Source organism: Ambystoma mexicanum, chromosome 6p (genome assembly GCF_040938575.1).
Source record: "Ambystoma mexicanum isolate Mex_15411 chromosome 6p, UKY_AmexF1_1, whole genome shotgun sequence".
Taxonomy (NCBI): Eukaryota; Metazoa; Chordata; class Amphibia; order Caudata; family Ambystomatidae; genus Ambystoma; species Ambystoma mexicanum.
This window is the reverse complement of record NC_090935.1, coordinates 1,025,386,934-1,025,413,360: the sequence shown is the minus strand read 5'-3', so window position 1 is coordinate 1,025,413,360 and position 26,427 is coordinate 1,025,386,934.

Here is a 26,427-nt window from a genome sequence, read left to right as displayed (position 1 = left end):
ACTGAGATGCTTGCATCTTCATCATGATGGCTCGGAGGTCTCCATTGAACACCTCACGGGATGCACGCAGTTTCTCCCTGATTGTACGAGTCATCATTTGCTTCTGCTGTTGAGACCGTCTACTGCTGGATGCCTCAAGTGCAGTCAGTGTAATCCTGAGGGACCTATACTCTGACCTCAGGGCTTCCCTGTGGGCCCGACCCTCTGCCGCCATGGATGCGTGCAACGCCCTCAGTTCTGCCCGTCGGCTGCTGTCGCTGGCCACCATGTTCAGCCTGTGTGAGCGGCATGTGGAGCGGAATGCCTGCTGGTGGTGCTCCACCTGTCTTGCTTGAGGTATCATGGAATTGGCCACCCTATCCATGCCCTGAGCCAACATCTCACATGAAGCAGCCTGTTGTGCAACAGCATACATGGACTGTTCCCACACAATATTGTCAGCTAACACACGGCCACCGCGTTGGCAGACCCCACACCTGCCTGAGATAAGAGTACCTGGCCCTTGATATGATGATGCCATCTGTGGCTGCAGGGCTGCATCCCTCCCTTGATCAGCTGCCCCAGGAACAGAAGTCAATACTGTGGAGCATGACCCTGCAACCGTAACCGCCACAGATGGATGTGCCGACACTGACTGGCCCTGTGAGGGGTCATCCCCCCTCCAGATCTTTGGGATGCAACAGCACCCACAGTCGATGCACTCACCTGCAACAGCACTGGGTTGTCCATATCTGTTTCACCACCAGCGCCAAAGGCTTCCTCAGAGGCTGACTCAGACTGAGTCAGGGCCAGGATGGACTGTAGCACCAGTGGATCTTCATGGGTTACCACACCACATCCAGCACTGTTGGTTGGTCGTGGCTCACTATCCTGTTCCTCCTCCATATCCTCCTCTGCATCCAGTACCTCATCACCTGTACATGGACAAAATAAATACATTAAGAGCCATGTAAATAGCATAGCCCACACACATAGGCATCACAATTTTGTCATGCAACACATCAGCCTGCCACGCCACAAACTCCCACACGTACGCAGTGTCAATGCAAGTGAAGGGTAGCATGAAAGCAGCCATGGACGTGTATGGAAGGGCTAAATACAACATGTAGTGCATGGTGCTTTTCACCTGCTACACACATGAGCACCTGACTGGCATAGGTCATACACCAACATCACAGATGCAAAGACACATATTCCACATAGCATAGCCATGCCTGAACTGTAATACTGCATGACATGAAACTTGCTGACTACTGTCCCAGAGCCATGTACAATGGGTGTGACATGACATGTCAATCACAAACTCAATACACACAAGTGTCACACAGTGCTATGATGCAAGGGTGGTGGAATAGAGTGAAGCCAGACACACCCATCCCATGAGACCAGGTCACATTGACATCACACAAGTGAATAGGCATGGTGAAGGTGAGACCTGGGTTTGGAAGTGGGAGTTTTCAGTGCAGTACACGGGAATGGCATACCAATGAAATACAAGTACATGATCAGCAATGAAAATGCGGCAGGCTGGTGGAAGTGTATGTGCAGACATCAGGTGTCAATTGCTGCTAGAGGATCGTAGGGATACAGTAAACAGCTACTGAGTGTGGGGGATGGCAGGGATGGCAGGGAGGCAGTGCACGGGTACAACTGGTGGCTCAGAGGCCCGTATCCAAGATCAGAGTGTGGTCAGGTGACTAGTGCATTCTCTCAGTCATCCAGGACTCCAGCAGCAGAGAGGAGGTAGAAAAAGCACAACACACGAGGCAGGGAGGCCGGGCCAGAGGGAGGCCACAGCCAAAGATAGACATTAACCACCAAATAATTGCTATAAGAAGTAACTGACTCTGTGGGAGTAGGAAAGGGATGATCAAAAACCACGAGTTGGAAGCGAATTGGGAAGATGGAGTTGAAGGAACTGCAACACCAGGACCCATAAGGCCCTGTGGCCAATGCACAACGATTGGAAATGAACAGTCATAGACACTGGGAGCCAGTGCCATCATCACAGTCCTAGGGAGATACAGTTCCTGGCACTAAGATAAAAGGACAATCCCCACAGTCCAGGTCAGGATGAGTCGGAGAGGGAAGAGAGTAGAGGCACAGAAATCTTGGTAGAGGGCATTGCAGTACCCCACCATAGGTATGACCAGTTATTTGGAGACAGTGAGCTACTGGGGGAATGAGAGGAAAGGAAGAATACTCCTGAGGAGGTGCAGCTGGCAGAGTGACCTCTCAGAGATGTCAGAGATGTGCAGAGAGAAGATGACTGTGGAGTGAAAGATTTTAACAGGCTATCCGCCATCACAGGTTGGAGCAGGAAGAGGGCCAAGAGAGCCTGGGCAGCGTGACATGGAAGGAGTGAGCAGGTGTGGTGATGGGGTTTGTCACATTGTGCAGCACATTGTGCGTATGCAGTCTGCAGAACAACAAGCACGTGTCAGTCCACCATGATATGGGTCACCCATTGCAGTCATGCAAATGCAGCCAGAACTACCAAACAATCATCACAACTCATCCAAGCAACACACAAATGTCCTGGACACAGACGCACCACCATTCACCACACATAGCCTCATAAATTGGCAGGTTTCCCATGCCTTGGATCTTCTCCACATCAATCATAGCATCTATGATCTCCTCATGTGGAGTGAGTTCTTCGTCCTCTCGTGGTGACCCACCTCCAGTCAGCAGAGTAGAGGCTTAGTTGGCACTCATCTTATCTTTGGCTTGGCGCCGGAGGTCATACTAATGCTTCGTTCAGTCAGAAGCGAAGCGCCTCCCATGGCCCAAGGCGTTAATATGATCAGCGAGAAACTGCCAGTGGGCCATATGCTGGCCAGGCGCATGTGTGCTCCCTGTCCGCACACGCATGTCATGTTTGTGTTCCTGCACATAGTCCACGAGGACCTGGAGCTCCACATCACTAAAGCTCCTCTTCCTCGACTGTGGGTCTCCGGTGCCGTGCCTTGGGACTGAGCCTGTTTGCCTACTGCACGCTTTGTCTTCTTGCGAGGTCATGCAGAACCGAGTGGCTGTGACCACTTGGGTCAGTAGAGGCTGGTGCACTGGTGGCCTGGGCTGTGGCATCACACACTGATGGTGTGACAATAGGTGCCCTTGCAGGTGGCTGTACCTGGGTGCTGGTGCCACAACGCTGCACAGCATGTCCCTTCCCCTTCAATGCATGGATAGCATCTGCCGCTGCAACTGCGTGGACCGGGGTCAGGAGCAACACAGGCCTGGCTGGGTGACCTGGAGGCTCGGTAGTGGTTGATGCAGCTGCCCCTGCAGCTTCCTGACCCTGTTGGTTGGAGGGCATAGCTCCGCCACCTCGCACACCTCTGCCACCTCGAGCAACTCCTTCACCTCTCACACCTCTGCCACCTCAGGCACCTCTGCCACCTCGGGCAGCTCCGCCCCCTCAGCCAGCTCGGACCCCCGGCCACCTTTGCCTCCCTTCCCACTAGTTTCCCTTCCAGTCATGGCACAGATGGATTGGACCTGTGACAACATCTGATGATCCAGAAGACTCCTGGCGTGCCAGACAACCGCTCCACAGCCCAGCACCAGGACCACCTTGCCCACCCACATCTGTGTCGGGGGTTGCCATGTGTGAAGCAACATCATCTGAGGCAAGTGGCAACCCCCCGGCAGCGACGCAGAGGGCTGTCAGCTTCTCGTCCAGGGAAGTTGACATCCTGGTGGAGCAAGTCCTGGTGCATTTTGATGCTCTCTTCCATGGACCATCGCAAGTCGGCAAAGAAAGACAGAGAAAGATCTGGGCAGACATCTTGGGTTCCGTCAACATGGAGGGGGTGGTACTCCGCGACTACATCCATGTCCACAAGCGTTGGGAGGACTTCAAAGCCAGGACCGGCAACAAGGCCCAGAGCCTCCTCAAGGCTGGCATGGACTAAGAGGGGCGCCGGGGCTGGTTGACCACTGACAACAAGTGGGTCCTGGATCAGTTCTACCCGGCGCTATACACCCATGTCAGGGATTTGGAACTCCGTCTGGAGTCGACTGGTAAGTGTCCATGGGTACTTGTCCACCATAGTGCATGTGCATGTTGATGTATGGCTGGAGTGCGCACCTTGGCCTTATGTCTGGTATGTCTCTTGTAGAGATGTATGTGTGCATGTCCCAGACAATGCTGCATGTGAGTCCATTCAAGCATGTGTGACAATAACTGGGCCTCATTACGACCTCGGCGGTAGCCATGCTGCTATTGGCGGCATGGCTGCTGCCGAAATCGCGTCCGGGTCCACAGAATGAGGAATTACCAGGACATTCTGAGTTCGGAAGGCCCGGTAATTCCTCCCTCCAAGGACCTGGACCCGGTCCTTCCCCATTCCCATTTCAGCCCCCATAGGGCTGAATGGGAATGGGAAAGGAAGCAAACAACGGGCCATTACGAGTTGGCCCGTTGTTTGCTCCCCCTTCCCCTCGCGGGACCCGGTAAGCACGCCTGGTTTGACCAGGCGTTACTTCCTGGGTCCCGCGAGGGGAAATCATAATGAGGCGGTATGGGGTAAACGGTGCCGGCACCTTTTACGGCGCCATTAACCCCGTACCGCCAGGGTCGTAATGAGGCCCACTGTGTTGTGTAGCAATGTGCGATGTGCGTCAGCATGTAACGACGTGTACATGGGTGGTTTCATGTGTCTGAGCTTGGTCATGTGAGTGGTGTCACACGTGTGCTTTTGGAAACATCAGGGACATGCATGGTACATATGTGCATGTGTCTGAAGAGTGAGTGTGTGACTGGCCAACTCTCCAGGATGGATGTCACTTGAGCATTAGATAGTGTGATTGATCCATGCTGCCAAATTGACCTCTAGTGCACTCGGACGTGATTGCTCCATGGCCTGCTTCATTATTGTCAGCTGATGTGTGTGAATGAGATGTGTATGTCCCATGATGCATGTGAGGCAAATGCACAATTTTGAGGTGCTGACAGTGCTTTGTCCAAGTACATGATTGTCTGTTGAGAATGCCAGACATGATTGTGCATGTGTTTCGATTGTACTAACCTATGCGTTATGGACGGTGATGATAGTTGTGACCTTTGACAGTGCCACTCGTACATTTGCTTTGTGCAAAACAGACATATGTTCAGTACCCTGCTGTTTGTGCTGTATGTCTCCCTATCCACAGTGATGATGGAAGAAGAGGGTGGAGAAGGTGCTGTGGAGCAAGGCAGCGGGATGCCTCCACCAGACGCAGACGCAAGGCTCAGTCACTCTCCCAGGAAATGTCATCTTCGGGGTGCGAGAGGGCCAGTGCCGCGTCCGAAGCAATGGCCGCAGCTGCTAAGGGGAGGCCCAGGAGGGTGAATTTGGTTGTGGGCTCCTCAGCAGTGGGAGGGACAGGTGCGGTAGGGCAGGGGCAATGAGATGCAGAGGACCGTGGGAGGCATCCAGATTGGTGGGGGAGGAGGAGGAGGCCGCATCAGCCCAGCCCACGGGGTCCGGCATGGGTGATGATGTGGGTGTGACTGGTGCAGTCCAGACTCAGGGGCAGGAGCCAGTACAGGTCGCCGTGGAGGGGCCTGTGACTGATCCTGCCCCTGGGAATGTGATTGCATCAGTATGCACCTGCGGGCATTCCTCAGTTCGGACCTATCCGCTGGTGGCAGATGTTTCCACACAAACAGAAACACCAATACCTGCGGATGTCACCATTCAGGACAGGATGGAACCTGTGCTAGCCGGTGTCATGAGGCAGACAGGCACCATCCCATATGATGTGCAGACTTCCAATCAGGGGCTTGCACATCATCACGATGAGTTCTGCCGTTTCTTGAACTGGCTAGCACATTTCATGGTCTTGCACTGGGTGCGTGGGCTGGCCACTTATGTGACCCCCTCCTTGTCTTCCTCCTCTGTGTGCCAGTTGTCCTCCTTGCTGTCTTCTGGCACAGATACCACCAGGGCCCCTTGTATACCTGTCTCAACCCCGTCAGCCAGTCTGGTGGAGATCCCATCCCTGTCAGAGTAAGGAGTCGAAGTTGGATCAGCCGAGGTTGTCACCACGCAGATCCAGCTGGCGACAGGAGCTGTGACAATGGAGGAAAAGCAGGCACCAAGGAGCAGGGCACGTGCACAACAGCCACAGGGTTTGACATTGTCCCGGAGGCTGTCCTTGAGGTGCAGGTACCAGGCTATTTGGCAGCAGCAGGCTCGGAGTAGGAGGCTACAGGCCTCAGGGCTTTCAATGGCATAGAGGCAGGTATCGACCATCAGGCAGGAGGCAAACATGGACCTTATAACAAGGATGCCTTCCGTGTTGGAGTGTTTGTGCCAGTAGATCAGGGCAGAGCGGCAGCGGGCACGGTATTACCCAAATTGTTAGTTTACAATTGTTCGAATGAACAATTGACCAAATTTAAAGGGTCACAATTGACTTTTTCACAATTGACCGCATATATATATATCGCTTTGGTAATATATATATATATATATATGTATATATATAAGGGGTTTTGGGCGGGTTTCGGTTGGGTGGGGGGCTGTGGGGGGTTTCCCCTCGCATATATGTTACAATTGACCTTCACAATTTGGTCAGTTGTGAAAAGGTCAATTGTCATTCGAACAGTTGTAATACGAACAATTTGTATACAACCGCGGGCACGGGAGGATGGACTCAGCATGGCCAGGGCTGAGATTTCACTGCGTCGGGCAGAGAGGCGGGCTGAGGTCCTCGAGGAGACTTGAAGGGAGTTTGAGAGGAGCATGTTGGAGTCCCTGCAAGCCCTCGAGGGGGAAGCAGAGGCCTGCCTAGGGGAAGTGGACACAGTGTTCCATGATGCCCTGGTGGAGACTATGAGGGAGCATGGTGAGGAGAAAGACTAGCCTGCTGCCATTGTATATAGTTATTTAGGTGTAAGTTTGTAAGTTGCATTTGGTTTTCTCTTTTTTTGGAGTTTTTAGACTGCGCTCCACTTTTTGTATATAGTTATTTTTTAGTGATGACATTTTGTGGAGTGTTCTGAAAAAGTTTTTTTCTTTATGCATTTTGGACAATGGACTTATAGTACTTTTACATAGTTGTATTCATTTGTGTATTCCATTTATGTTAGCCATGATGTAATGGATTTCTTTTTTATTTGTGATTTTCATTTAGATATTCATTTAGGACATGGACCTCATTGTGGAATTTGCCCTTTTTTGGGCGGACAATGTTTTTTTTCATTTGGAGAAGATTACTTTTTTTTATATTCATGTTATATTTATTTATTTCATGTAGATGAGTATGATTTCAATACTGGTTTTTGATATATTTTCAGAACCTTTACCAAAGTGGTGTTTGGTTGCCCATTTTTTGAAACATTTGACGCTTCATTACTCTGTTCTGTGTCCATTATGATGACCTATGTTGTTCATGTGCGTGCACACATGCTGGCATAAATCATGTTTGACATTCATTTTCATGGGGCATGGTCTGGTGTGCATTGAAGTGTATGGGTGTTTGGGTGTAGTTTGAGTGTGCACTGTGTGTTGGAATTTGATTTCACATGTGCAGCGTGAATGTGTATTGGGCATCTGGGTGTTTGTGAGGGTGGTGTGTTGGGTGAGTGTGATGTGATGTGTTTACTCTTTTGGTACCAAATTCGGTTGATGCAGTGTGCCTTTGAGTTTCACCAGCATGTAAAATTAGTCGTGTGTTTAGGGGGTTATTGGTTTAGGTGATGTGTGCTCATTGATGCTCATGCCATGACATGCCATTGCAATGTCTATTTCTGTGACACATATCTAGGGTGCTTTGTGTTCTGTCATAGTATGAGTATTTGTACATGTGGATTCTTGACATTACTTTGTCACATTGCATGCTGGGCCTCACTTTGACATACACTTTTGTGATGTGGATGTTGGGGTATGGTTGTAGTATGCAATTGCGCGTGATCAGCTGGGACACAGAAGCTTGTGTGCCACGTGTGTGTTTTTTTGTTGTTTGCTGTATATTTGTTGAGGAGGAGGTTAAGGGTGAGGTCACTACACAGCAAGCAAGTTCATGAAAACACCATCATTGGAGTGAACCTGTGTCAATATATTAGCATCCATCATGCAGGTCATGTCCAGTATGGGGGGCATGCCTGCACGTTTCCATCACAGGTGTAAGGGGGGACATGGGGTGGGGCCTGCCTGCAGGTTGCCATCACAGGTGTTGGGTGGAACATGAGGCGGGGCCTGCCTGCACGTTGCTGTCACAGGTGTTGGGGGGGGGGGGGACATGAGGCAGGGCCTGCCTGCAGGTTGTCGTCACAGGTGTTGGGGGGACATGAGGCAGGGCCTGTCTGCAGGTTGCCATCACGGGTGATGGGTGGGTCCTATGTGGTGTGGGCTGCTAGATGGGTGTGGTTGCAGTTCATGGGGGGTCCTATGTGCTGTGAGATGCCTGTGGGGTGTGGTCACGGGTGATGAGGGTCCCATGTGGTGTGGGCTACCTGCGGGGTGTGGTCATGGGAGATGGGGGTCCCATGTGATGTGGGCTGCCTTCAGGAAGTGTTCACAGGTGATGGGGGTCCCATGTGGTGTCGGCTGCCTGCAGGTTGTGTTAACAGGTGATGGGGGTCCCATCTGGTGTGGGCTGCCTGCGGGGTGTGGTCATGTGTTATTGGGGTTCCATGTGGAGTGGGCTAACAGCGGGGTGTGTTCAAAGGTGATGGGGGGTCCCATGTGGTGTGGGCTGCCTGTGGGGTATGTTCAGAGGTGATAGGGGGGTCCCATGTGGTGTGTCCTGCCTGTGGGGTGTGGTCACGGCTAATGGGGGGTCCCATGTCGTGTGGGCTGCCTGCAGGGTTTGGTTACGGGTGATGGGGCTCCCATGTGAAGTGGGCTGCCTGCGGGTGTGCTCATGGTTGATGGGGTGGACCCATGTGGTGTGGGCTGCCAGCAGGATGTGTTCACAGGTGATGGGGGTCCCATGTGGTGTGGGCTGCCTGCGGGGTGTGGTAACAGGAGATGGGGGGTCCCATGTGATGTGGGCTGCCTGCGGGGTGTGGTCACGGTTGATGAGGGGTCCCATGTGATGTGGGATGCCTGCGGGGTGTGGTCATGGTTGATGGGGTCCCATGTGGTGTGGGCTAACTGTGGGGTGTGTTCACAGGTGATGGGGGTCACATGTGGTGTGGGATGCCTGCAGGGTGTGTTCACAGGTGATGGGGCTGGGGGGTCCCATGTGGTGTGGACTGCCTGCGGAATGTGGTCAAGTTTGATGGGGGGTCCCATGCACAATCTGAATGACACCTAGCCTAATATGATCGTTGCCTGTCCTCCCTCTGTTCCCCCTCCCTTGCCTCATCGTGCCTTGAAGCATTTGTGTAAAGTCGCATTAAAAATGCTATATCATATCATATCATGTGGTGTGGGCTGTCTGCCGGGTGTGTTCACAGATGATGGGGGCTGGGGGATCCCATGTGGTGTGGGTTGCCTGCGGGGTGTGGTCACGGGTGATGGGGGTCCCATGTGATGTGGCCTAACAGCGGGGTGTGTTCACAGGGGATGGGGTGGACCCATGTGGTGTGGGCTGCCAGCAGGGTGTGTTCACAGGTGATGGGGGTCCCATGTGGTGTGGGCTGCCTACAGGGTGTGTTCAGAGGTGATGGGGGTCACGGTTGATGGGGGGTCCCATGTGGTGTGGGATTCCTGCGGGGTGTGGTCATGGTTGATGGGGTCCCATGTGGTGTGGGCTGCCTGCGGGGTGTGTTCACAGGTGATGGGGGTCCCATGTGGTGTGGGCTGACTGTGGGGTGTGCTCACAGGTGATGGTGGTCACATGTGGTGTGGGATGCCTGCAGAGTGTGTTCACAGGTGATGGGGGCTGGAGGGTCCCATGTGGTGTGGATTGCCTGCGGAATGTGGTCAAGTTTGATGGGAGGTCCCATGCACAATCTGAATGACACCTAGCCTAATATGATCGTTGCCTGTCCTCCCTCTGTTCCCCCTCCCTTGCCTCATTGTGCCTTGAAGCATGTGTGTAAAGTTGCATTAAAAATGCTATATCATATCATATCATGTGGTGTGGGCTGTCTGCCGGGTGTGTTCACAGATGATGGGGGCTGGGGGATCCCATGTGGTGTGGGTTGCCTGCGGGGTGTTGTCACGGGTGATGGGGGTCCCATGTGGTGTGACCTGCCTGTGGGCTGTGGTCACCGTTGATGAGTCCCATGTGGCGTGGGCTGCCTGCGGGGTGTGTTCACAGGTGATGGGGCTGTGGGGGGATTCCATGTGATGTGGGCTGCCTGCAGGGTGTGTTCACAAGTGATGGGGGCTCCCATGTGGTGTGGGCTGCCTGTGGGGTGTGTTTGCAGGTGATAGGGGGGCCATGTGGTGTGGGTTACCTGCACGGTGTGGTCATAGGTGATTTGGGCTGGTGTGTGGCTGTCCCATCAGGGGGGTTCAGCTTCCAGTGGATTTGCGTGAAAACTCATTGCGTACCCCGGACGCTCCCCAGCCAAATCATGTGGAAATTCATTGCGTAACCTGGATGCACCCCAGCCAAGTCGCATGTAAACTCATTGCATACCCTGGATGCACCCCAGGCGAATCGCGTGGAAACTCATTGCATACCCCGGACGTACCCCAGCCAAATCGTGTGGAAACTCAGCTCATACCCCGGACTCACCCCAGCCAAAACATGGGGAAACTCATTGCCTACAATTGCATGGAAACTCTGCGCGTACCCTGTCCACAACAAGTTTTCACGGAATTTAGCTGGGGGGCTGTATGCTGGACCAGGGATGGCACGGGGTCTTGCGATGTGTTAGGCATTTCACTGGCTTTTTACTGCACGAGGGGGCATTTTGTGGGCGTTACTTGCACTGCTTGATGTTCCTTGCGCCTCAGCTAGTGATGGCTCGGCAAATCCATGAATACTCGTACCGTGCAATTATTTCTTTGCACCAGGGCTGGCGCATGCGTGGCGCACGCTCCTTCTCCTTCCGGCATGCAGCACTTTCCCCTTTTCTGCGCTGGCTTCCATGAATCACGCCCAAAATGTTTTCAAGAAGGACATAATATGAATCACTTAAATTCCTGCGTTGGAAGTTTGGAGAAATATTTTAGGAAGCGCATTACCGACAACAGTGCAGTAATCTGGCCCGGACATTAATTTACAATTATCAGCAGTTTGAGGAAAGTGAAGAAAGGGAATCATTAATTGCAGGTGGCATACATGGAAGAACATATTCTTGGTGGTTACATTTACTTGTGAATGGTAGTGTGGGTTTTGTCTAACATTATTCCTGTTCCTAGTTTCTACACCTTCTGTAATGGTGATTGTCTGTATGTTTGTGAATCTTCGTAGCTGAAATGCATTGTTCTGACTTTTGTGAAAGAGACAGCTACATTAACTAAATTGCCCTACTTCCTTAATCAGTTCTCCAGAGATCATCCTTCCAGTTTGAGGTAGGTATGGCTCTCTTGCGTGCAGAGATGACGACTGTTGTAATCGTCTTCTAAAATGTGCGAAGGTGGCGAAAGGCAGATGCTGATTGGCAATATGAATTTTCCTCAAAGGATTCAGCAGGTGATGAGACTGCTTCTTTATAAAGGTAGACCAAGGTTGGGCAGAGGTCCTCAATTCCAGTGAATGGTAACATCTTGACAATGGCATTTCATGTCCTATGGTACTTAAGGCTGCTGAGCATTCCAATAGAATGGTTTCACAAGCCTTGCTCTGTGCAAATGTTTAGCAGAGTGGATCTTATCCTACCATAGATTGGGAAGTTCAAAGGTGATGGGGGACCCATGTGGTGTAGGCTGCCTGCGGAGTGTGTTCACAGGTGCTGAGGGGTCCCATGTGGTGTGGGCTGCCTGCAGGGTGTGGTCACGGGTGATGGGGGTCCCATGTGGTGTGGGCTGCCTATGTGGTGTGGTCATGGTTGATGGGGGGGTCCCATGTAGTGTGGGCTGCCTGCGGGGTATGTTCACTGGCGATGGGGTCCCATGTGGTGTGGGCTGCCTGTGGGGTGTGTTCACAGGTGATGGGGGGATCCCATGGGGTGTGGGCTGCCTGCGGGTTGTGTTCACAGGTGATGGGGGTCCCATGTGGTGTGGGATACCTGCGGGTGTGTTCACAGGTGATGGGGTGGTCCCATGTGGTGTTGGCCACCCATGGGGTGTGTTCACAGGTGATGGGGTATCCCATGTGGTATGGGCTGCCTGCGGGGTGTTTTCACAGGTGATGGGGTGGTCCCATGTGTTGTGGCCTGCCTTTCGGGGTATGTTCAGAGGTAATGGGGGTCCCATGTGATGTGGCCTGCCTACGGGGTGTGGTCACGGGTGATGGGGGTCCCATGTGGTGTGGGCTGCCTGCGGGGTGTGGTCACAGTTGATGGGGGTCCCATGTGATGTGGGCTGCCTGCAGGGTGTGGTCATGGTTGATGGGGGTCTCATGTGGTGTGGGCTGCCTGTGGGGTGTGTTCACAGGTGATGGGGGTCCCATGTGGTGTGGGCTGCCTGTGGGGTGTGTTCACAGGTGATGGGGGGTCCCATGGGTTGTGGGCTGCCTGTGGGTTGTGTTCACAGGTGATGGGAGGTCCAATGTGGTGTGAGATGCCTGCAGGGTGTGTTCACAGGTTATGGGGGCTGGGGGGTCCCATGTGGTGTGGGCTGCCTGTGGGGTATGGTCAAGTTTGATGGGGGGTCCCATGGGCAATCTGAATGACACCTGGCCTAGTATAATTGCTGTCTGTCCTCCCTCTTTTCCCCCTCCCTTGCCTCGTCGCGTCTTGAAACACTTGTGTAAATGTGCATTATAAATGCTATATCATATCATATCATATCATATCATGTGGTGTGGGTTGCCTGCGGGGTGTGGTCACGGTTGATGGGGGGTCCCATCTGGTGTGTCCTGCCTGCGGGGTGTGATCACGAGTGATGGGGGTCCCATGTTGTGTGGGCTGCCTGTCGGTTGTGGTCACGGTTGATGTGGGGTTCCATGTTTTGTGGGCTGCCTGCGGGGTGTGTTCACAGGTGATGGGAGGGGTCCCATGTGGTGTGAGCTGCCTGCAGGGTGTGTTCAAAGGTGATGGTTGCTGTGGGGGGGGGGTTGTATGTGGTGTGGGCATTCTGTGGGGTGTGTTCACAGGTGATGGGGGGCCATGTGGTGTGGGCTACTTGCAGGATGTGGTCACAGGTGATGTGGGCTTATGTGTGTCTGTCCGATCATGGGGGGTCAGCTTCCAGTGGATTTGTGCATGTTTCCACGCAATTTGGCTGGGTTGCGGATGGAGTGATCATGTGGAAACTCATTGCGTACCCCGGGCGCACCCCAGCCAAATCACGTGTAAACTCATTGCATACCCTGGATCCACCCCAGCCAAGTCGCGTGGTAAATCATCAGGGAGCCCGGACGCACACCAGCCGAATCTTGTGGAAACTCATTGCCTACCCCAGACACACCCCAGCCAAATCGCATGGAAACTCAGCGCGTACCCCGGACGCACCCCAGCCGAATCACATGGAAACTCATTGCGTACAACTGCATGGAAACTCAAGCGTGTACCCCGTCCGAAATGAGTTTTCACGCAATTTGGCTGAAGGGGCTGTATGCTGGACCAGGGATGGCATGGGGTCTTGCGCCGTTAGCCATTTTTCTGGATATTTACTGCGCAAAGGGGCATTTTGTGGGTGTTACTGGCGCTGCTTGATGTTCCTTGTGCCACGGCTATTGATGCCTCCAAATCCATGAATACTTGTGCCACACAATTATTTCTTTGTGCCATGGCTGGCGCACGCGTGGCTCACGCTCCTTTTCGGCACACAGCACTTGCCCCTTTTCTCCGCTGGATTCCATGAATTGGGCCGAAAATGTTTTCATGAAGGGGGTTCCATTTGGTGTGGGCTGCCAGCAGGGTGTGTTCACAGGTGATGGGGGTCCCATGTGGTGTGGGCTGCCTACAGGGTGTGTTCAGAGGTGATGGGGACTGGGAGTGCCCCATGTGGTGTGGGCTGCCTGCGTGGTGTGGTCACGGTTGATGGGGGAGTCCCATCTGGTGTTGCCTGCCTGTGGGGTGTGGTCAGGGTTTTTCCCATGTGGTGTGGGCAGCCCAGGGGGTGTGGTCCTGGTTGATGGGGGTCCCATGTGGTGTGGGCTGCCTGCCGGGTGTGTTCACAGGTGATGGGAGGTGTCCCATGTGGTGTGGGCTGCCTGCGTGGTGTGTTCACAGGTGATGGAGGCTGTGGGGGGGTCCCATGTGGTGTGGGATGTGCACGCTCTTTCTCTGCACACAGCGCTTGTCCCTTTTCTGCCTGGGATTCCATGAATCGGGCCCAAAATGTTTTCAAGAAGGACATAATGTGAATCACTTAAATTCCTGCCTTGGAGGTTTGGAGAAATATTTTAGGAAGATCATTACTGTCAGCAGTACAGTAAGCTGGCCCGGACATTCATTTACAACTATCAGCAGTTTGAGGAAAGTGAAGAAAGGGAATTATTACTTGCAGGAGACATACATGCAAGAGCATAGTCTTGGTGGTTACATTTACTTGGTGAATGATAGTGTGGGTTTTGTCTAACATTATTCCTGTTCCTAGTTTCTACACCTTCTGTAATGGTGATTTTTCTTTATGTTTGTGAATCTTCATAGCTGACATGCATTGTTCTGACTTTTGTGAAAGAGACAGCCCACATTAACTAAATTGCCATACTTTCTTAATCAGTTCTCCAGAGGTCATCCTTCTAGTTTGAGGTATGTGTGGATCTCTTCAGTGCAGAAATGACGACTGTTGTACTCGCCTGCTAAAATGTGTGGAGGTGGCGAAAAGCAGATGCTAAAATTGGCAATATGGTTTATCTTCAAAGGATTCAGCAAATGATGAGACTGCTTCTTTATAAAGGTAGACCAAATTTAAATTGCTGAGCACGCTTCTTCCAGAAAAAGGAGAACCAAGGTTGGGCAGAGGTCCTCAATTCCAGCGAATGGTAACATCTTGACAATGGCAGTCCTTGTCCTATGGTGCTTAAAGCTGCTGAGCATTCCAATAGAATGGTTTCAGAAGCCTTGCTCTGTGCTTATGTTTAGCAGAGTGGTTCTTATCCTACCAAAGATTGGGAAGTTCACAGGTGATGGGGGGTCCCATGTGGTGTGGGCTGCCTGCAGGGTGTGTTCACAGGTGATGGGGGTCCCATGTGGTGTGGGCTGCATTTGGGCTGTTTTCACAGGTGATGGGGGGTTCCATTTGGTGTGGGCTGCCTGCAGGTTGTGTTCACAGGTGATGGGTGTCCCATGCGGTGTGGGCTGCCTGCAGGGTGTGATCACGGGTAATAGGAGGTCCCAGTTGGTATGGGCTGCCTGCGCTGTGTGGTCACGGTTGATGGGGGGGTCCTATCTGGTGTGGGCTGTCTGTGTGGTGTGGTCATTGGTGTCCAGTGTGGTGTGGGCTACCAGCGGGGTGTGTTCACAGGTGATGAGGGGTCCCATGTGGTGTGGGCTGCCTGCGGGGTGTGTTCGCAAGTGATGGGGGTGCCATGTGGTGTGGGCTGTCTGCGGGGTCTGGTCACATTTGATGGGGGGACCTATGTGGTGTGGTCTGCCTGCGGGGTGTGTTCACAGGTGATGGGTGGTCCCATGTGGTGTGGGCTGCCTGCGGGGTCTGGTCACGGTTGATGGGGGGGACACATGTGGTGTGGTCTGGCTGCGGGGTATGTTCACAGGTGATGGGGGTCCCATGTGATGTGGCCTGCCTGCGGGGTGTGGTCACGGGTGATGGGTGTCCCATGTGGTGTGGACTGCCTGCGGGGTGTGGTCACAGTGATGGGTTGTCCCATGTGATGTGGGCTGCCTGCGGAGTGTGGACACGCTTGATGGGGCTGTTCCATGTGGTGTGGGCTGCCTGCGGGGTGTGTTCACAGGTGATGGGGGTCCCATGTGGCCTGGGATGCCTGTGGGGTGTGTTCACAGGTGATGGGGTCTGGGGGTCCCATGTGGTGTGGGCTGCCTGTGGGGTGTATTCACAGGTGATGGGGGTCCCATGAGGTGTGGGCTGTCTGTGGGGTATTTTCACAGGTGATGGGGGGATCCCATGTGGTGTGGTGTGGTGTGGGCTGCCTGTGGGGTATGTTCAGAGGTGATAGGGGTGTCCCATGTGGTGTGTCCTGCCTGTGGGGTGTGGTCATGGGTAATGGGGGGGTCCCATGTCGTGTGGGCTGCCTGCAGGGTTTGGTTACGGATGATGGGGGTCCCATGTCATGTGGGCTGCCTGCGGGTGTGCTCGTGGTTGATGGGGTGGACCCATGTGGTGTGGGCTGCCAGCAGGGTGTGTTCACAGGTGATGGCGGTCCCATGTGGTGTGGGCTGCCTACAGGGTATGTTCAGAGGTGATGGGGACTGGGAGTGCCCCATGTGGTGTGGGCTGCCTGCGTGGTGTGGTCACGGTTGATGGGGGAGTCCCATCTGGTGTTGCCTACCTGTGGGGTGTGGTCAGGGTTTTTCCCATGTGGTGTGGGCAGCCCAGGGGGTGTGGTCCTGGTTGATGGGGGTCCCATGTGGTGTGGGCTGCCTGCCGGGTGTGTTCACAGGTGATGGGAGGTGTCCCATGTGGTGTGGGCTGCCTGCGTGGTGTGTTCACAGGTGATGGAGGCTGTGGGGGGGTCCCATGTGGTGTGGGATGTGCACGCTCTTTCTCTGCACACAGCGCTTGTCCCTTTTCTGCCTGGGATTCCATGAATCGGGCCCAAAATGTTTTCAAGAAGGACATAATGTGAATCACTTAAATTCCTGCCTTGAAGGTTTGGAGAAATATTTTAGGAAGATCATTACTGTCAGCAGTACAGTAAGCTGGCCCGGACATTCATTTACAACTATCAGCAGTTTGAGGAAAGTGAAGAAAGGGAATTATTACTTGCAGGAGACATACATGCAAGAGCATAGTCTTGGTGGTTACATTTACTTGGTGAATGATAGTGTGGGTTTTGTCTAACATTATTCCTGTTCCTAGTTTCTACACCTTCTGTAATGGTGATTTTTCTTTATGTTTGTGAATCTGCATAGCTGACATGCATTGTTCTGACTTTTGTGAAAGAGACAGCTACATTAACTAAATTACCATACTTTCTTAATCAGTTCTCCAGAGGTCATACTTCTAATTTGAGGTATGTGTGGCTCTCTTCAGTGCAGAGATGACGACTGTTGTACTCGTCTTCTAAAATGTGTGGAGGTAGTGAAAGGCAGATGCTAAGATTGGCAATATGTCTTATCCTCAAAGGATTCAGCAAGTGATGAGACTGCTTATTTATAAAGATAGACCAAATTTAAATTGCTGAGCACGCTTGCTCAAGAAAAAGGAGAACCAAGGTTGGGCAGAGGTACTCATTTCCAGTGAATGGTAACATCTTGACAATGGCATTTCATGTCCTATGGTACTTAAGGCTGCTGAGCATTCGAATAGAATGGTTTCACAAGCCTTGCTCTGTGCTTATGTTCAGCAGAGTAGTTCTTATCCTACCATAGATTGGGAAGTTATACTAGATATCAACCAGAAGATTTTTGGTTTTCAGTACAAAGTGTGGTTGGGTGGTGTCAGGAGGCATTGCAAAATGTCAGGAGGCATTGCAAGATGGAAAAAGACTGGAGTCAAGAAGAGCGTTCAAAGTCTTTTATTGCAGGGATAGGCAAGGCTTAAAAACATCCACGTGAATTCCGACGTGTACAGCGCAAAAAAATTGTTTGATATGGCTCAAGCCATTTGAGCCTCCAAGAAAGTGGTTTGCTAGTGTAATCGGCCAAGTCAGACAATATCTTATTCGTCTCATGCATGTCTCGTGCATGTCCAGAATCGGCTTAACCCAATCTGAGCCAATAAATCAGTCTGGTCTGAAATGGGTTAAGACTTTTTTGAACAATAGACTTATTTTGATTCCAATCAGATTTTTGAACCACTGGAATCTGGTGATTCGAACTGTGTCGTCGGCTTGACCTTGAGATGCTGATGACATGAACATTGCTCTGAAACTAAATATGAAATGACAGAATACAAGGCAGCTTGCTGGCTTAGCACTGGCACAATGCAGCTCACTATACGTTTGATGGTGCAGTAAAAAGAATTACAGATACGGTCACATTTTTGGATGTAATAGAACTACTGCCATTTTTACCATACCTGCAAATTCCAGGTTTGGCATCAGAGAAATTACTGCAGGAAGGACTACCACCATGGTATTTCCTTGAAACAAATTGTGCAGTTCTATGGACTCCTGATCTGGCAATAATTTCTGTCAGTAAAAGGAAACGAGTTTAGCATTACTCCTTCTGACAATACCACCAAGCACATAACGAGCAGCATTGAACCACAGCCTGCTTTCTGCTTTCTTTCTATGAAAATGTATTCAACCAACATTAAACCAAAACAAAAAAAAATGTTCCTTAAAAAATATTATTTAACTACAAATATAAAGTGCATGTAATAAACTAGATGGGCATTTTGAGAAAGGTTGGCTTGAGATGGAAGCACACAAAGCCTAGAACACTGTCATGCTGCTCGCTCGGCAACAGAATGGCTCCAGACAGGAAATGATAGCCCTACTGCATCATTACCTTAGCCATAAATCCCAGCGTTCAGTATTACCACAGAGGTTTCATCCAGCTGAGAGTAACCTACAAATACTAGTATCTAATGAGCAGTTCGAATACCAGTTTGAAAGTTTTAAACCATTTTGAGCTTCATCTCTGAGTGTTTTGAATTGTTAGTGATTCAAATCCCCGTTGTTTAGATGTCACCTCGATTGTCAATGAATACAGACGCTTCCTTTCCGTACGAGAGCAATGCAGAAGGCAGCTCTGCTTCGAGCAGCTCAGCGTCCATAATCCGTAATATCTAAAGTTTTGGAATATATGTTTTGTCATGGAAATAGTTTAAGAGCAATGCTGGAATTGTTCACAGCTTCGGGGGTGCCACTTACCTCTCCCAGTTTAGTGGACGCAATGGTGAGGTCATCGCATGCTCCAGCTGCCATTCCACCGAGCAACTGTTGCTTCTGCTGGGTGTGAGGACCGGAATACACAGAGCTCGGGGAAGGGAGGGCGGTGGACACCTTCGTATGGAGCGAGTCATGCGAGGAAGTGAGTGTGTCAATTCCCAGTTGTGACTCAGCAGGGACTGGGAGAGACTGGACTCTCGCCAGTGCTGATATAGGTGGCTTCAGTGATTTTTCAGAGTCTCTTAAAGTAATAGCAGAGATTCAATGACCCACAATTTTCCTCCAACAGGCAAGCAGGATCCACAGACATGACCAATTTGTAGAAGGATTGGGAGAGAATGGACTCTTGTGGGACAACCACTATTCAACCCTTTAAACCTGTAAAGCAGTAGTCCTTTCATCATATACTCTTAGCAAGGAACTGCATCTTTGGATTGTAATTGTGATAGGGCTCGGAATGTTTGCTATTCAGGAGTATTCCTTGGTCTATATTTGCTTCAGGTGGGGCATTCAAACTTTTATCTGTTCTGTCCACCATCTTGGAAGTCACTTTCCACATTTTGATCCTCTCTGGTGCTGCCTGTTCTAAGTCTAGGTCTTCTCTGCTTCCAGTGGGTAGACTAAATATTAGGGAAACACTTGGAAGGTGTTACAACTGTTTGTGAAGAAGTCTGAGCAGGTGGTAGAATTGTAAAATTGTTTTCTCAGTGAACGACTGCTCTGCTGGTAAAATATGTTTTAGTAATGTAGTTTCCCCGCATGATATAATTGGCAATTGGAAATCTGCAATCTTGCAATGTTGTGCCTGGGAGAGTCCCTGGATCACTGCATGCCAATTTAAACCTACAAAATGACTTCCCTGATATTTTAGGCTTACTTGTAAAATTATAAGAATCCTCAGTACTGATGCCAGTTTAATAAGACTGACTGCAGTAACAGAAATAGGTGCAATTTACAGCTTTTGGTCTTGACGTCTGCTTAGAGAGAGTTGGGTTCTTGTATTTGGAAAGGGGGGCGTCTTCAAGGGGGTTCTAGGACTGTTCCCAGCCATCCACCAGGAACCAATGACAGGTGACCAACACATCCTATCAATGCCTCCCCTCGCCAATCATCCACAGGCTCTAGGAGGCAGCCTGAACCTTGAGTCACCCCCTTGGGGATCCATAGAGCCAGGCAGCAGTTCTTGTCACATATATCCCCTTCCCCCTAGGCCCTCTGTTTTGTAAAGGGAATTACTACTGACATATTCTCATTTGATCTGAAAATATAATTCTTAGTGTACTACAGACAAGGTGTAGGGCTAGAGTGCTGCACAACCATCACATTAACATCTGATTGTTTTCATTGCCTCTGTACAACCAAGTGAGAGGGACATTATTTGTCACCATAGTAGAGGGTCTTCTGTTGAGATAATATTAAAGTTCCTCAATGAACCGTAGAGATAGCTGGGTACTCTAAATGGATGGTGACATAATTCTATTCTCTGTTTGGACTCTCCCACTGATACCAATATGGTTTGTCTGACAAAATGTCTAATTTGTGAAAGTAGTTTCCCCAAACTGACTTGCATGAAATTTGATTGGTCAATAAACAGTGCTGCAAAGGTTTGCATAACCAGGAGGAAAAGGTGGCATTGGAAGCACTTTAACAGACTAAAGTCCTCTGTACTTTTGGACTATTGGATCCAATTCAATATTGATCACTTTTGTTGATCAGTCAGCAGACTGGCGATGGTTGAAATGTTTGGTATAAATCTTCAATATTTACACACAAGTCACACAAAAAAACATATAGTTCTATCTTGTTCTTGGGAAAAGGAATGCCTTGGATGTTTTCACCTTGGTTGACTGAGTTTGGATGGTTGCCCTCCTCACTTCAAGCTTAGAAAGCTTAGATACCTATCAGATGATAGGGTAAGACGACATTTGGCAGAATTGTTTGTGAGTCCACCATTTGAAGAGTTCAGCCACCAGATGGCTCCAGATGTTACTGAAGATTAAAATGTAATCGAAGCAGCCATCCATCATGCTTTGGAAGAAAGTAGTCATCAGCCCATGTAGGCTGAATGGAAGCACAGTGAAATTAAATACAATCATGCTTTCTGTTATTGATCTTAGGAGGGAAACAGGATCTTCTAGTAGCTATTGGTGACATTGAGGGTGATCATGTAGTTGGTGGGCCCAACGTGTTTGATCATTTTGTGAATCCATTACATCAGAGAGGCAGTGCCTTCTCTGTTATTACTCCCTCCTGCTCTGTCACTACCACCTTCTGGTCTGTTTTTTTCGCCTCCTCCTCTGTTCTTACAACTCCTACTTTATCACTAAAGCATCCTTTTCCATTGTTATCTCCTACTTGTATGCCTTCTCTCCCTCTTGTCTCTAGAACCTCCTTAATCCTATACATATCACTCATAAACACTCGATTTGCCTGCTCCAATCTTCTCCAACAACCTGCACTGGTAGACAGGAGCTTCTGGGTTTTATACTCTCATTCCTCCTCTGCTAGGGCAGGAGTTTGTGCCCCGGAAGTGTGACAGGGCTGGGATTGATTGCTGTCCATTAGTATTTCTGGGTTGACATTGAGCTTAGGAAGCACGACCAAGTAGATAACTGGATTGCAAAGCATTTTGTAATTAGCACTCCCCACCATGACCATCTCTGGTATTTCCTGTTTCTCCAGTGTGTGGACTAAATGTGGAGAAACACTTGGAAACGTGTTCAAACTCTTCATTTATGAAGAATCTATGACCGCATTGTTAAATTGCAACATTGTATTCTCAGCTAGAGAACACTCTTATCGGTGACAATGCTTCAGTAATTTTGTTTTCCACATGATCCCACAGTCAGAAAGCCACACAGTTGCAATAATGTATCTGGCGATCTTCTAGATTCAATGTGTTGCTTTAGAGCTAAATTTCGATTTTTGTGATGTAGTTGACATAATTGAAACACTATTAAAAGCCTCACTACTAGTGCTGGTTGAATCAGAGTGACTCCAGTTAAAGGGATATGTATATTTTCCAGCTTTTAGACTTTGGGATTGCTCTGCAAGAGCTTCAGGAGTTGCCTTCAAGCTGTTTCAGTGACTTCCCCGGTCATGTACTGGCGATGAAGGACAGGTGATCAAGGTATCATTCCCATAGGTAGCCCCTGCCCATCATCCACTGGTTCAGGGGGGTATCTGACACCTGAGTCACCTATTTCAGTGGTCCCTAGTACCAGGTTGGGAGACCGCTTCATAATGGATACCTTGGTCTCCAGTGCTTCGGTGATATACAAGAGTATGGGGACTGGCTTGTGTTTGGACAGGATATGAAAATATGTAATACTCTTTTTTTTAGTGAAGCTTGTGTTTTTAGATATGAAGGCGACATCTCCCAGAAACCAATTCTAGCTCGTATACAATACCAAACCCAAGGTGCAGTGTCTTACTAAGAGTCTGTGAGTCTGTGACTAAAGGACTACTATTTTGTAGTACAGGGATGAGTAGTGTTTGAAACTCCTATTCAACCGTGCACTACTATTAAACCTGCAGTGACCCCAATCATAAAGGTGAAACAGGCACAACATGCATGGTACACCTCCTTTTCATATTTAAGGCAGAATGAGTCGATGGAAAAGAGAATAGTTTATTAAGTTGTTTATAAAATGAAAGCAGTGCCGTAATCCAAGGTCAATTACTGCTGTGTTGTAGACATCTATGGGAGGATATGAACTCTGTATAATGATAGGACCTTGCAGATGTGCTTCCCTTGCACAGCTATGAGATCTTAGTGGATCCATGTGAGTCAGCGTTTGAAGATAATCTGGGACGGAGGACGTGATCTTTCCCCTCATGCCACCAATTATGCTGCAGAAAAAGTCTAACGACGCTAACTCAAGGAAGAGGACGTTTTTTGATTCATACTACTTTCAGTTATATCATTAGTTGTCATAATAAAAAATAAACTTTTTAAAATGTGCTACTTCCATGATTTGGACTTGGAAGTATCCCTCGTTTTGTTGTTTGGTCCCACCTTTAACTACAGGTTATATCTGGCATTGCATGCAGTACAGCTGTCATCTGGTTTCAGTCATTGGGCCTCATCATGAGTATGCTGGTAAAACAGAATTACCCACGTATCACGAGTTGGCGGGCATGCACACACCCCCGGCTGGAAAAGGTTATACTGGCACGCTGGTATTACTAGCATCAGCTGCAATCCACCGGTATTACCGGCAGATTTGTGCCAGTAATACTGATTATGGCACCAAAACTGGTTAGAATTATGACCGACAGCAGAAGTAGCATCACCGCCAGAACAGTAAGTTCGCCGGCGGCCATATTCAAAACCTAATTCACCCGAGTCTCCCGTTTCTTGCTTTCATCCACTGTGAAAGAAGTTGCCATCGCCATGAGTGATAGTAAAAGGACCTGGGTGCCCAAGCTACGGCTGCGAAAGCCAGTATTCAATGAGGCAGAGATGACTGCGCTAGCGGCAGCAGTGGTGCCGCACTCTGAGGCACTCTTTGGGACCAGAAACAGGAAGACCAGCCAGCAGAGGAAATCTGCCATTTGGCAGGAGGTCATGACGAGGGTCACGGCCATGGGGACTGTTCCCCAAACAATCAGGGACTGCCAGAAGCAGTGGGACGATCAGAGGCTGAGGGTTCGTAACTTCATCTTGCAACATAGGAGGGGGAGAGCTGGCACAAGAGGAAGGATGGTGGCACCCCAATGCCTCATTCCCTGGGAAGAGACATATAGCACCATCCTACACTTGGAGGACATTGAGGCAGTCAAGACGGCAAGGCGATGGTGGTAAGGCCAACAAACCCCATGTAAAAATCAAATGTTGAGTCCAAATACATGCATCCCCAAGCAGAGAATCACCTAATGTGCAAGGGAAGTGGTACAACACGTCAGTCACAGCATCCGCCAGGGGATGCAGGTAGATATAGCCATGCACAAACACCATAGCCAAAAAATGTAAACCCCACACATGGACATATGACACACACACACAACAGGGCACCTTGGCAGGCCAACAGGCAATGCGCACTCCCACCATCTAGATGTAGGAGCATTCATCGCAGCCAACACACAAAAGAATCCCCATGAAAAGATCAGGACACAGTATGTTTCATGAGTGTAATGCAAGTCCGTAGGCATGACCCCCAGATGACTAACAGCATGCTCATCTTTTCCAAACAGGCACACAGTCCAAAGACAGTGATGGGACTGGTCCCTCGACATCTGCAACAGCAGCTGCAGCCAGACCTGCAAAGGCGACACACCTTGTCAGCTGTCCCAGGCAGCAAGGCAGGGCTACCAGTCCCTCACTGCCACCATGAGCCCCTCGAGCATCAGCTGCAGCAGCCCCTCCACCATCAGCCACATTAGCCCCTCTTCTATCTATCTCTCTGTTTGTTTTTTTATATATCGCTGCACACCCAAAGGCCTCAGAGCTGACAAGACAAACAAATGGAAAAACACAGACTCTAAAGCTGCTATACCCAGACACTCATTAATCTCTGCCCTTATCAAAAAAAGAATGTCTTTAGTCCTTTTTTTAAATTGACTAAAGGTTGGGTTATCCCCAAGCAAATAGGCAATGCATTCCATAGTAAAGGAGCACAGACATCCAAGCTGGTACCCAAAAACAGTTTTAGAAGGAAACCTTGATATACCAAAAGGGCAACACCATCCACTGTTGAAGTGGCACACCAGCGGTGACTGTGGCTGCCACTGTGCCCACAATTAACACAAAAAAGGAGGTGGGGGGCAAACCTATGTGTTATACTGCTACACGAGCAACATACCACAAAATAGGTGAAAACCTATAATGCCACACAACAAGTGTTAGTGAGCAGTGAGTGCTCGAATTTAGGGATGAACACTATTCCCTTCAATTAACAGGAATTGCAAAGAAAGCTCAACCATATGTTGTGCATGAATCTGATAGCAAAAATAGGAAAATTCAACCGACTATTAGACAGAAAAGTTTATACAAAAATATATACATAGTTTTATTAATAAACATTAATTTAAAAGTCAAAAAACAGAAACAATCAATAATTCATTGTACATTGCATAATGCGTAAAATTACAACAAAAAAACAGACAAAAAGCAAAGCACAGGGAAAAACTTGCAGAGGTGAACAAATACTTCTTCTGTATATCAAGGCTAGAGAATAAAGCGAGTCAAGCCTTATGATTTAAAATAGATTTCAACTGTTAAACACGTATGTGCAAAAATACAATTTTAATCATTCACTATCACACCAATACATTCCCATTCAACCCAACATGTTTCATTCCTCACACACTTCTCATACAATAAAACCAAGGGAAATTCATCAGGAGCACGGATTTGTCTATAAACAACGTACAGTGTCTCATATGAATAAAAACACAAAGAACTATGACTTTTGCTCCAACTAGGCTGATTTAGTTGGTGGTTTAATCATCCCAACCAAAATCGTCTAGGTTCAACTCCAGCGACTGAATTCACTTGATCGAAAGGAACAGGGTACTGTACACACCTGAAGAAGAGACAGGACATAGGCATACGTAAAGCCTTATGTCCCTAGAAACTAAACAAAGTAGTAAATCTTAGGTGGATTGTGTCAAATTAACAACATCCACCTAAATAGAATGTTAAATACTCTAAAACAGTGTAGGGCTAGCTTAGGACAACAGGCAGTAAACACTGTCACTCTAGAATCGCATGGGTGAATACTTTCGCAGGATTAGTCACCATGTTCCAATATTGTAAAAGAAGGACTGCAATGAACTTGGCTAAGGGTACACAATTGTTGCCCACATCAAGGTGGACAATTGCACCCTTCTAACGTTTCTCCTACAGCCAAAGGGCGTATAAGGGCAATAATATGACTGACTTAGAGTAACACACCTGGGGGAACACTCACCTCGCTTGGGACGTTCAAAGAAATACTTCAGGAATAGGTGCCTAAGCGTTTCTCGGGAAACAATGTTGAGAAAGATTAACGTCCTAATGGGAGGGCGGGCCACAAACTCAAATTAGGAGCCTAAACACATTAAAGGGCAGAGTGCACTTCGGATTAGTGAGAGCGCAAAATATTTTTTTAAATGAATTTGTGGCGAGACAAAAAGTCTGTCTATTTACCTTAACCGGTGCCAGAAGCAAATACTTCAGATAGGATGTGGGCTATTTGGTATCAATCCGACAGCTGGTCGTTTGACGTATTGGTGAAGCTATTGAAAATAAGGCAAAAGACAGAGACAGAATGTCAGACTAAGTTAAAACAATAGCAAAATCTAATAGGCATAGTAAACCAGCGCACTAATTACATGCAGGTGTGGGGAGACCAAATGCCTCGAGGTGGCGGGCGTTCGGGAGTGCTGGTGGTTCACAGCCGGTGCGCGATGCATCCAAGCCGTATGGTGTTCAGTACTGCAGATGGACGGAGACCAACAGGCCGATTCATGGAATTAATGTGCGCCAAAAAAACAGCGCACGCGTGCGAAAACGTGCGA